Raw genomic sequence first — 12,430 nt, 5'->3', positions numbered from 1 at the left:
ATGCCTCCAAAAGATCCAGTGAATCTCTTCCTGTAACATTCCCCGTTACACTGACCAAGGTATCAATTCTTGCATCATCTTATAGGGCTCACTGTTAAATTTTATTTGATACTGCTCGTGTGAAGAGCCATGGGACTTTTTACTATGTTAAAGGTGCCTTATAATTGCAAATTGTTGTTACTGAGAAAGCACAAGTTAATAAAAAGAACATGTGGCCTTCTTTCTGTGATAATACAATAATACAGTTAATGTTGATGGGATTGCATGCATGTGTATGAATATTAATTAAACCTTTCATCTCTTTTTAAGCAACATTGCAACACTAATATGTATCGATTTGTGGTTGACTACTTCTGGGGGTTAACTGCAGCAAGGGCTTTTGGCTCAGCAAATTTGTCATCTGTTCCCCTGGACAGCACAGATTGCTGCCCACTCCTGCTATAGCATTGAAGACTGTGTTTTTGCCTGAAAGACACAGAATAATGACAAATGATGCATAAAATTTAATGTTCAACAGATTTAGTTACATGCTACATTAGGGAAACTATTTTATTACCAGTCGCTTTGTTATTTATAAATCTTAATTAGCCGTGCAAGAGTGCAAAGAATAACTCACTTCATCATTCTTAAAATGACATATGACCCCAAGGATGCCAAAAACACTTAATCTTTCTTATAGTTTCCTTTCACAAATTATATATTTTTCTCCTTAATATTGTTTGCCTTGAAAATGACAGCTTTACTGTTGCTTTCCCCCCTTAAAGCATGCTATATTTGTCAGCAGTGTTGATGTCAACAGGATGCTTCTAATTTCATTAGCAAACCAAAGTAAAGGCCCTTTTCCATTGATGGATATTACTGACATTCTGTTCATCCAATTGATTAATGTTCCCTGATGTCATAGAGTCATCTTGAAACTGAATGAGGCCCTTCAGCCCTTTCCCCGCTCTTAGCCTCGTAGTTCTACAAATTTATTTTGCTCAAGTGTTCATCCAATTTATTTTTGAAATCAGTTATTATCTCCACTTCTACCACTCTTGTAATCAGCATGTTCTAGGTCCGTACTACTCAATGCATCAAAAAAAAATTCCCTTAGATCTCTCCTGATAATTTAAATCGATGTGCCCTATTCTTTTTACAATCAGCTAGTGGGAACAGAGTGTCTTTGTTTATCTAAACAGGTCATAATCTTGTACACCTCCTTTTTGAATCTTTTTTCAGTCTCTATTACTTCAAGGAGAACAATTGCAGTTTCTGTTAAATTTCTCTGTTATTAATATTTTTGTGGGCCCTTTTCATTGTTCTTTTAATTAGTGCTACAGTACTGCATTTTGATTCTGGGTAAATATCTTCCACACATGATATCAGTGTATCTTCGTGCTTGTAGAACCAGTTATCTCAATCACAATCTGAATTAGTGCTGTGTGCCATTCCAAAACACTGTAATCTACAAAGTTGTATTATAAATATGTTTATACTCCAACATACATATGCTCTAATCAACCTTCTGAAATGCTACTACACACCTTTGGAGCAACTGAGATTTGAACCTAGGACTCCTGGTTCAGAGATAGGGATTCTACCATTGCAGCACGAGCCCTTCAAAATATACTGTTACAAAGCCCAAAACTCTAATCACCACAGATGCTCTTTAAACATTAAGGTTGTTAAGTCGAGCTTCCTGATTTCTCATTGGTTGATCATTTGTTGCTCACGCAGGTCATTTGAAAATCATGTCACATCCAACTATGCTGATTGAATTTACAATTCGTTCATTCAGGCAGATTCTTCGCTTGCGAAGATCAGTTGGGAAGAGATTCGTCAGCCATTTCGTTGGCACAACCATTGGTGGCTGTAGAGTCCTTTTCTGGACCTGCAGATCCTGGGGCAGTGCGGGCAGGGGAATGCTCTGGACAGCGGGGCTTGAGATGAGGGCTCCTTCCTGCGTTTCCGTCTGTCCTCTGCAGCTGCTCTCCTCGAACATTCAAACTGCTCCGTCGCCATCGTAGTTTTCTTCCGCCATGCGTCCCTGTCAGAAGCCAGCTTTTGCCATTCCGTTGAGGTGATGCTGACCTGAGACAGCTGTTGCTTCAGTTGGCCCTTGTAGTGCTTGCGCGGGGCACCGCGGTTTCTTTTGCCCTCGCAGAGTTCCCCGAAGAACACTGTCTTGGGTATTCTGGTGTTGTCCATCCGCGATATGTGGCCCGACCATCGAAGTTGCTTCAGGAGAAGGGTCGCTTCGATGCTGGGGAGCCGGGCCTTTTCCAGCACTTTGTTGTTAGAGACGCGGTCCTGCCAGGTGATGCCCAATATAGAGCGCAGGTAACGTTGGTGGAATCGTTCCAGCAGCCACATATGTTTCCGATACAGAACCAGGCCTCGGAGCCGTAGGGCAGTGTGGTGATGACCGCGGCCTTGTAAACCTGGATTTTCGTCGACCTGCTTATCGAGTGGTTTCCCCATACACGCTTCCGCAGTCGCCCGAAGGTGCTACTTGCTTTCGCAAGGCGATTGCCGACGTCTCCGTGGCTGTAGCATCGTTGGAGATTATGCTTCCCAGGTAGGTGAAACGTTCGACCGTGTTGAGGGGGTGGCCGTCGATTGAGATTCGAGGTGGGTTGTATGCGCTGCATGGTGGCTTCTGGTACAGGATCTCTTCTTCTTTAGACTGATCATTAGCCCGAAAGCCTTTGCAGCTTCAGAGAAGCACGTCGCTGCAGTCGGCAGCGCATCTTCTGTGTGTGTGAGGAGGGCGCAGTCGTCCGCATACAGCAGCTCCATGATGGGCTCCCGTGTTGCCTTCGTGTGAGCGAGGAAGCGGCGCAGATGGAAGATATTGCCGTCCGGGCGGAAGTGAATGTAGATGCTGTTCGTGATGCCCTCCTTCGCTTCTTGCAGCATCATGTTGAAGAAGATGGCGAAGAGCGTTTGGTGCCAAGATGCAGCCCTGCTTCACGTTCTTGCTGATGGGGAACGGGTGTGATAGGTCACCGTTGTATTTCTCCTTGCCGCTCTGACCTTCATGAAGTTTCTGTAGGATGGTTAAGAACTTAGGAGGGCATCCGAGCTTCCCCAGGATTTTCCATAGACCGTCGCGGCTGACAGTATCGAAGGCTTTGGTGAGGTCAATGAATGCCGCGTACAGTCCAACGTTCTGCTCACGGCATTTCTCCTGAAGTTGGCGTAGTGCGAAGATCATGTCGGATGTGCCTCTGTTCGCTCTAAAACCACATTGACTTTCTGTCACGTTGTCCTCCATAATGGTGGGAATCAGTCTGTACAAGAGGATCTGGAGAGAATCTTCCCGGCTGTAGACAGCAGAGTGACACCTCTGTAGTTCAAACAGTCTGATTTTCTCACCCTTGTTCTTATACAGGGAGAGTATCACAGAGCCACATAGATCAGCTGGCACCTCACCATGTTCCCAACAGAGTGCAAATAGGTTGGTGAGTTCGTTCAGGAGCAAAGCTTCTCCTAATTTGTATACTTCTGCAGGGATTCCATCGATACTGGGGGTTTTGTGGAGTTTCAGCTTAGAGATGGCGGATTGAACCTCATCCAGCGTTGGTGGACGGTTGAGTTTGGATCTGATGTCCTGCTGCGGGATTCTCTCGAAGGACACTGTTTGTACTTGGCGATTGCCCATGAAGAGATTCTCATAGTGTTCTGTCCATCGCTCCATGATGGCTTCTTTGTCAGTAAGCAAACTGGCACCATCAGCAGAGCATTACGATAGTATTGTGGTAATTGTGTGGCAAAACGTTGAGATCTCAGGCAAACGTTGTGAAGATTGTACAAAGCTTCTGTAGATGACAACTTGATGGGCTGCTTCCTGCTCAATTTCTATATTTTGTCATGCTGATGTTGCCTTAGGTAGGAGGGAGCTTCCCACGCCTTATGAACAGCAGGACGAAGATCTACAGAAGGAAACAGTGATTGCAACGTTTGTATGTCAAGTGAGTTATTATTGATTTGCTGTGTTACGATCTGTTCTTTGATAAATGGCCTAATCCAAGATCAGACACTTCATATGAGATGAATTTTGCCATCCAGCAATTAACCTATATTGGTTTACTTTGAGATAGCAGGCTCAACTATTCCTTCTCCACTGACACCCTCATCTGCTTTACGGAACCTGTCCTTAGCCTCAACAAATTTTCCTTTAACTCCTCCCACTTCCTACAAAACAAAGGGATGACTAAGGGCACCCATATGGGTCTTAGCTATGCCTGCTTCTTCGTAGGATACGTGGAACAGTCCCTCTTCCACTGTTACACTGGTGTCATCTCTCACATCTTCCTCCACTACATTGATGACTGCATTGGCATTACCTTGTGCTCCCATGAGGAGCTTTAACAGTTCATCAACTTTACTAACGCCTTTCACCTCAAATTCACCTGGACCATCTCAGACACCTCCCTCCCCTTCCCAGACCTCTCTGTCTCCATCTCTGGTAACCGTCTCAGCACTGACATCTATTTCAAGCTCACCGACTCCCATAGCTACCTTGACCACACCACCTCTCACCCACCATCATGCAAGAATGCAATCCCTTACTCCCAATTCTTCCGCCTCCGCCGCATCTGCTCCCAAGACGGGACAGTCCACTCCCACACATCCCAGATGTCCGACTTCAAGGACCACAACTTCCTCCCTCCATTGATCCAAAATGCCCCCAACTGCATCGCTTGCATTTTCTGCACTTCAGCACTCAAACCCACTTCCTCCAACAAAAATAAGACAGAGTCCCCCAGTCCTTACATAGCACTTCACCGACCTCCACATCCAGTGCAACATCCTCTGCCCCCAAAGAGATATTTCCCTTCCCACCCCTATCCGCCTTTCGATGGACTGCTCACTCTGCAACTCCCTCGTCTGCTCCTCACTCCCCACCACAGCCGGCACTTTTCCATGCAACAGTAGGAGGTGCTACACCTGGCCCTGCACCTTGGGGCTTATCTCCATCTATGGCCCAAGATAAACTTCCCAAATCCAACAGGGATTCACCAGTACATCTTCCAACCTGGTCTACTGTATACATTGCTCCCGACGAGGTCTCCTCTACATCGGCGAGACTCGGTGACTGATTTGCAGAGCATCTGCACTCTCTATACTATAATCAACAACACCTTTTAACTGTTTTAACTCCCCCTCCCACTCCCTGTCCCACTCCACTGACATGTCCATCCTGGGCCTCCTCCAGTGCCACAATGGTGCTACCCGCAAACTGGAGGAACAATGTCTCATAATTCGACCTTGGGATCCTACAGCCCGATGGCTTGAACGTAGAATTCACCAGTTTCAAAATCTCCCCACCACTGGCCTCATCCGATGTCCAACCTTCCCTATCATCCCTGCCTCCTTGACCTGACACAACCTGTCCTCCTTCTTCCCCACCTATTCACGCTGCCCTTCACACTGACCAATTCCCACTTCCCCCTACCTGCATCCACCTATCAACATCCCACCCACTTCTCCCCAGCCCCACCCCTTCTCTGCCTATTTATTTCCTAGCTCCCTTCCCCCTCCCTATTTCTGAAGAAGGGTCCGGACCCGAAACGTCCACTTTCCTGTTCCTCTGATGCTGCCTAACTGGGTGTGTTCCTCCAGCTCCACACTGTATTGACTAGGTTCACTTGGAGTCATTCTGGGATTTACACTTTAGTTCAGCCGTTTGCACCAAACTTTATATGAACAAACAAGAAATTCTAGCTTGCAGGCACTTAAGATATCTACCAGGGTTCAGAGATGGTTGCAAGTATTTTGGCTTGCAAACCAGTAATTCTTGGGAACACAACATCTTTAAGAACTCTCCAGGGCAATGCCTTGTTTTTCTCCCAGTGGAGCTTCCTTGTGTAACTCTTTTTCTCAGTTCACTGAGCATCTTTGTATGATACAATGCTCATTTAATGAAGTTTGGAGTCTGCAATGTACTGCATATGTAAACATATATAGAAATGATGAAAAAAGTACTTGCGGGCATCTCTGTGGAACACTGGCAGGTGTCTAAGTGCATCTGCAAGCAGTTTCACAAACATAAAATTAACATACAGCAGTCACTTTACATGGCTCCACAAAGATATCCATTCCACAATGTTTAAAGCTCCAATGTCTTCTCTTTTGTGTTTTGGGCACAGGAAAACAATAGTAATAAACAAAGCTGACAGGATAATGCTAAAGCCCTGTACCCAGACACGGAAAATTAAAGAGATGTGTCAGCATTTGCACACAATCTTTGATGTTCCAGGCTTCTTTCACAGCTAAACAATTGCGCCAAACAAGCCACAGAATGCCACATAATTTTAAATTTAAGGTTAGCGTCATACCATTTGACAGGTGATAATGAGGTGATAAAATCCTGCCTACTTGAATTTCAGGAAAAGAATGTTAATTTGGAGATTTTATACGCTTTGCAGTGGTGTTGATTGTTTCACTTTTTCCTGCTTTACACTATGCTTTAGGCTAAGAGTACTATTTATAAACTTTTCCTAAGTGTCCTAGCAGAACCCAAAGTGTTAGTAGGAACTGCAGATGCTGGAGAATCTGAGATAACAAGGTGTAGAGTTGGATGAACACAGCAGGCCAGAAAATTTTCTGAAGAAGGGTCTAGGGCCAAAACATCAGCCTTCCTGCTCCTCTGATGCTGCTTGGCCTGTGTTCATCCAACCCTACGCCTTGTTATCTCGGAACACAAAGTGAGCTCTGATGAAGAGTCATCTAGACTCAAAACATTAGCTTGCTCTCTCTCCATAGATGCTGCATGAACCGCTGTGATCTCCAGCATTTGTTGTCCACAGTACAGATTCCAGCATCTTCAGTAACCTGCTCCGATCGTGAACATCAGTAAGAAGATTATTTCAAATGTTACCAATAGCACTGTTGATGACTGCTTCCATCACTTTGCTGATTGATGGCTTAGAGGGGCAGTACCTGACTGGGTACATTGTCAGCCAGATTCCAGTGTTCTACCTGTACTGGAACAGCTTAGTTATGGGTGCAGCTAGTTCTGGAGCACAGGTCTTTAGTATTATTGCCAAAGTATTGTTAAGATCCATAGACTATCAATGTCTTCAGCTACTTACTGGTATCAGTTGGAGTGCATTGGTTGAAGACTGGCATCTGTGATAATGGAAATCTCCAGAGGAGTCTGATATGGATCATCCACGTGACACTGTTGGCTGAGGCTGGATACGCATTGTTCAGCCTCCTTGAACTGATGGATTGGTCATCTCCCATCATCAAGGGTGGATATATTTGTAGACCTTTCATATGTGTTGGTTGTTTAATTGTCCACCACCATTCTTAACTGGATGTGAGATCCAGTCCAGAGATTAGATCTGAACTGTCAGTTATGGGATTGCCTGGCATTGTCTATTGAATGCTACTTCAACCGTTTGACATGAAAGTAATTGAAACACCATTTTTAGTAGTATCCAGTGTTGCTACTTGTGTGGCTTCTTGCACTGGAGTGGTGAGAAAAGTGAAATATCAAGAACAAATATATCAGGGGATCTGTGGGAACATTAAAGAAAAAAAAACTAGCTGAGATGTGATTGAAATAGTATGGTCATCTGTTGCAGAGATAAAGATGAAATGATGTGATGTGAGTGATGGAGACTCAAGCACTAGGAAGATTTTGAAGAGGAAGGCTTAAGACCAGCTGGAAAGATATGGCGATGAGAGACTTAAATGGGGTATGATAGGAAGATGAATGGGCGGCTGCCGAGAGAAGATGCCAAATTCCAGAATTGTGGTGATCTCAAATAAACTGAAAGAAGCCAATGAAAGAAGAACTGGTGGATCAGGCAGGTAAATGATCTACTTTTAAAACTAAGAGAATTACATTGATGACCCATTAGGTGCAGGTACTACCCAGTGAAACATATAGATTGGAAAATCTGAAGTTTGGTTGTTGGTTGCATTTGGGTTAATTGTCTCTACCTTGGGTCACTGTAGGCATTGTATAGCTGTCCTTGGTGTTCAGGGAGTACCATGGGGGAAAGAATTAGACAAGGTTCACATTCCCGGTCACTGAAAATATACAACTGTGGATATCATATGAAAAAGGAAAGAATGTGACAGTTAAGTTAATGTCAAGGCAGAGTACTGAGGGACCATTCAGAAAGAATGACCATTTTACTGACCTGCTTAACTGAATGATGAGTCTACTTTCTGGCCATCATCTTGCTGCTCTGGAGAATCACATAATGTGACTTATTCAAGGCTCATAGGAATCTACGTGTTGGGGTTATGAAGGTCACTGGGTAAATCCTGCTGTAGGATTTAAGTAGCTCCCAGGAGTGAATTCATGTTGTGACATCCAACTGTACAATCCAGGATGTCAGGAGGAATGGTCAGGATTATTCCTCATGCCATATGACAGTCTGTATAAGAATAAGAGAACTAATTATTTGAACACGTGGCTGAAGAGTTAGTGTAGGAGGGAGGACATTTGATTCCTGAAGCATTTGAACTGGCTTTGGGGCAAGTGGGACATGTAGAAGCTGGATAGGTTACATCATAGAAGAATGAGGACTGATACCCTTGCAGAGAGGTTCGCTAGTATTATTGAACGAGGATTAAATTCTCTTGTCAGGGGGATAGGAACCAGAGGTGTGACTTAATTTCAAAGAAAGTAAAGCTAGTAATAGGATGTGGAAGAATGGCAATTTAAATCAGAAGACCTGCAAACCAAAGGTGATCATCAACTAAGCTTAGAATGTGAAACAATGTCAAGAAGACACAGACATGGGCAATCTACACCAATACTCCTCATGTGCAACAAGATAGATGGCTTAAAGGTACAAATTTAGGTAAATGGGTGTGATCTACTCACCTTTATGGAAAAATGGCTGTAGTATGACCAAGTGCCGTAACTGTATATTCAAGGATATTTGACATTTAGAAAGGCAAGTCACAATGTAAAACTGGTGGTATTGCACTGATAGTAAATGATTGGATCAGTACATTAGAAATGGAGAATTCTAGATTAGAAGAGCGACTTGGAACCTGTTTGGAACAGCAAGGGGAAGCAAACATTGGTCGTGGTTGTCAATAGCTCACCAAACAGCAGTGGTGCCTGTGTGGGGCACAATATTAATCAGGAGATTAGTGAAGCATGTAGCATTTGTAACACATTGTCATTATGGGTGACTTTGAACTTCATACAGACTGGGTAAACTTAATGAGCACCAATAATGTTGAGAGAGAATTTCTGGAATGTGTAAAGTTTGGTTTACAACACAGCCTGGTAAGAACTGACAGAGAAAATTTTATTTTGTCTAATTAGTGATTGAATTATAAGAGATCATTTAGGAATGAGTGATCATAATGTGATGAAATTTTCACTATGTTTGAAAGTGAACTACTTTAAACTGAATCTACAGTGTTAATTTTGAGCAAAGGAAATTATGAAGGTTTGAGGGATACGTTGACTGAGGTTAAAAGTTATGATGGTACATATATAAAATGGGTAGTCTTTATAAATTTATCACAAAGTTTACAACAATAAATCATTTCTTCCAGACACCAGAACCACAAAGCCATAAGACACAACCGTGGCTAACAAAGAAAATTAAGGACTGCTTTCAGATTAAAATAAAACCTTGGAAAGGATTGAGAGGATTTTAAGAATACAGTAAATGTGGACCAAGAAACTGACAAAGAAAGGGAGAATAGAATATTAACTAAACAAGTGCAAAAACATAAAAATAGACTGTACTAGTATGTAAAAAAGAAACATTCAGCTAAGATAAATGTAGGTCCATTACAGGCGGCTTTAGAGGGAATTATAATGGGGAAGAGACAAGTGGCAGATAAGTTTGTACGTCTCCACTGAGGAAGATACAATGAATCACCCAGAATTAGAGATCCAAATGACTAGGGAAAATTAGCAATTGAAGAAAACTAATACTTATCAGAAGGTTTTATTGAAGAAATTAATGGGATGGAATGTTAGCAAGTCGCTGGGACTTGAGGTGGCTATGGGGTCTATGGAATATTAGTAAGCATCTTCCAAAATTCTATAGACTCTGGAAAGGTTCCTATAGTTTGCAATGTGGAAAATGTCCTGCACTATTTCACAGAGTCACAGAATTGTAATGGCGGAGAAGGATGCTATTCAGCCAATGCTCAAACAACATCATTACCTAGAGCCAATCTCTCGCATTTTCCCCAGATACTTATAACCGTTTCAATCCAAATATTCCTCAATGCCCTATTGAATGCCTGAAATGAACGTCCCTCCAACATACTTCCAAACAGTGCATGCCTTACCCTGACTACTCACAATATGAGAAGCTTTTTCTCATATCACCCTTGCTTCTTTTGCACATCACTTTAAAAATTTAAAAGTGACGTGAGAAGGAAAACCGGGAACTACAGTCCAGTTAGCCTTCCATCAGTAGTTGGGAATATCCTATTATAAAGTATGCAACAAATAGTTGCTTGGATAATAACAATACGATTGCACACATCAGGCATGGATTTGTTGAGTGCAAATTGATGGTTGATGACCAGAAGTTTTTTAAAAAGATGTCACTAACAGAATTGATAAGGGGAGTCAGTGGGTGTCATATACTTGCACTTCTAGAATGGTTTTGACTATGTCCCTCAAAAGAGGTTGCACAGCAAAATTCAAGCACATGGGTTAGGAGGAAATGGATGGCATGGATTAAGGATTGGCTCACAGGCAGAAAGCAGTGAGCTCAAATTAATACATCATATTCACTTGTTAATGTGAGAACTGTAAGTTTCAGCACTTGGGTGTCAGTTGTTTGCAACTTATATTAGTGCACTGTATGTGGGGACCAAATGTAATATTTGCAGATGACACAAAGTGAGATGGGAATGTATGCTATGGGGAAGTTGCAAAGCAGGTTCAAGAAGATTTGGACAGGGGTAATGAATGGGCAAGAAAATGGCAGATAGAATATAATGTGGAAAAATGTGAAGCTATCCACTTAGGGTTGGAAGAACAGATATGTGGATCATTTCTTAAATGCAAAGAGTTTCAAAAATTTTGATGCACAAAGCAACATGGTGTTGTCATCAATAATTCACGGAAAACCAACATACAGGTGCAGCGAGCAATTGGGAAGGCTAATGGTATGTTAGCCCTTAGCAGACGATGGTTTGGGTACAGTAGTGAAGTCTTGCTTTAATTGTGTAGAATCTTCATTAGACTATCACTTTGCTTCCTTACCTTGACACGTTCTTGGAATGTCAGGACAGACGTATGAAGAAAGATTGCAGATACTGGTTCTACATTCTCTAGATTTTCTAAGAACGAGAGGTGACCTCATTGAAACCTACAAAATATGTTAAAGGAATATACAGGGTAGACACAGGTAAAATATTTCACTTGCTTGGGAGTCTGGAATTTCCAAATAAAGAGAAAGCCATGGGGGAAACTACTTTTTCTCAGAAGATTATGAATCTTTGGTATTCTCCACCACAGAAGGCCTTAGCCTACCTCAGTCATTGAATATATTTCAGATAGAAATTGCTAAATTTCTAAATACTAATGACATAAAAGGATGGTGTGGGGAAAAAGTAATTGAAGTGGATGATCATGATTGTATTGAGCAGCATGATGGGCTAAATGGCCTACTCTTACTCCTATGCTTGATGGTCAAAATACCAACCAAAGCTGTGGAATTTATTTCCTTCCATGCTTTACATTGTTTCATGTTAACAAAAATTGTTTGCCCCAGTATAACCCTGCTATTGTATAAACTATTATGGTTCATAATATACACACACATACAATATCTCTGGAAGCAATTTAACTATTTTAAATTAAACGTATTACTGTCCCATCAATGTCCCATTACTTTCATCTGAAAACTAATTTTCTGTTTACCAAATTACACGTGCAGAAGGACAGTACTGCTATCAAATTCTATAGATACTGTGTTGGTGCATGAAAAAAACATGGAATAGGAAATGGCTGTTCGGTATATTAAAGTATGCACAATTGTTTGCATAATGAATCCTAACCAACTTGCTCAATTTCCTGAAGGAGATGACAAAAATCCAGGTAAAACTGCCAAGAACATAATGAAGATTATCAAAGGTTTTCCCTGAAGCCCAAAGGTAATTAAATGATATTCCAGATGTTGGTCCAACTTCACAACTTATACTCCCCATCTTTGACCTATTTCATGTCAAAGAAATCACATCCATCTTGGCAACAGTACACCATGTTCCATAAAATATTTTATCATCTATGTCTATGTGTACAGATAACTTTCAATTTTGCAATGAAGTATTTATTCTGCTGTTTTTACAGGAGTTTTACCTTATATTTTCATTACTTTATAGGGAAATAAACCTTGTAATCTAGCACCTTACTTGAAGCTTGTCAGCTTGGAATTTGAATTCTTTAGTTTTTACTACAGTCCAGTTAAAAACATCACTGTACTCGCTT

This window comes from Stegostoma tigrinum, chromosome 30 (genome assembly GCF_030684315.1).
Source record: "Stegostoma tigrinum isolate sSteTig4 chromosome 30, sSteTig4.hap1, whole genome shotgun sequence".
Classification (NCBI taxonomy): domain Eukaryota; kingdom Metazoa; phylum Chordata; class Chondrichthyes; order Orectolobiformes; family Stegostomatidae; genus Stegostoma; species Stegostoma tigrinum.
This window is presented reverse-complemented; position numbering follows the sequence as displayed.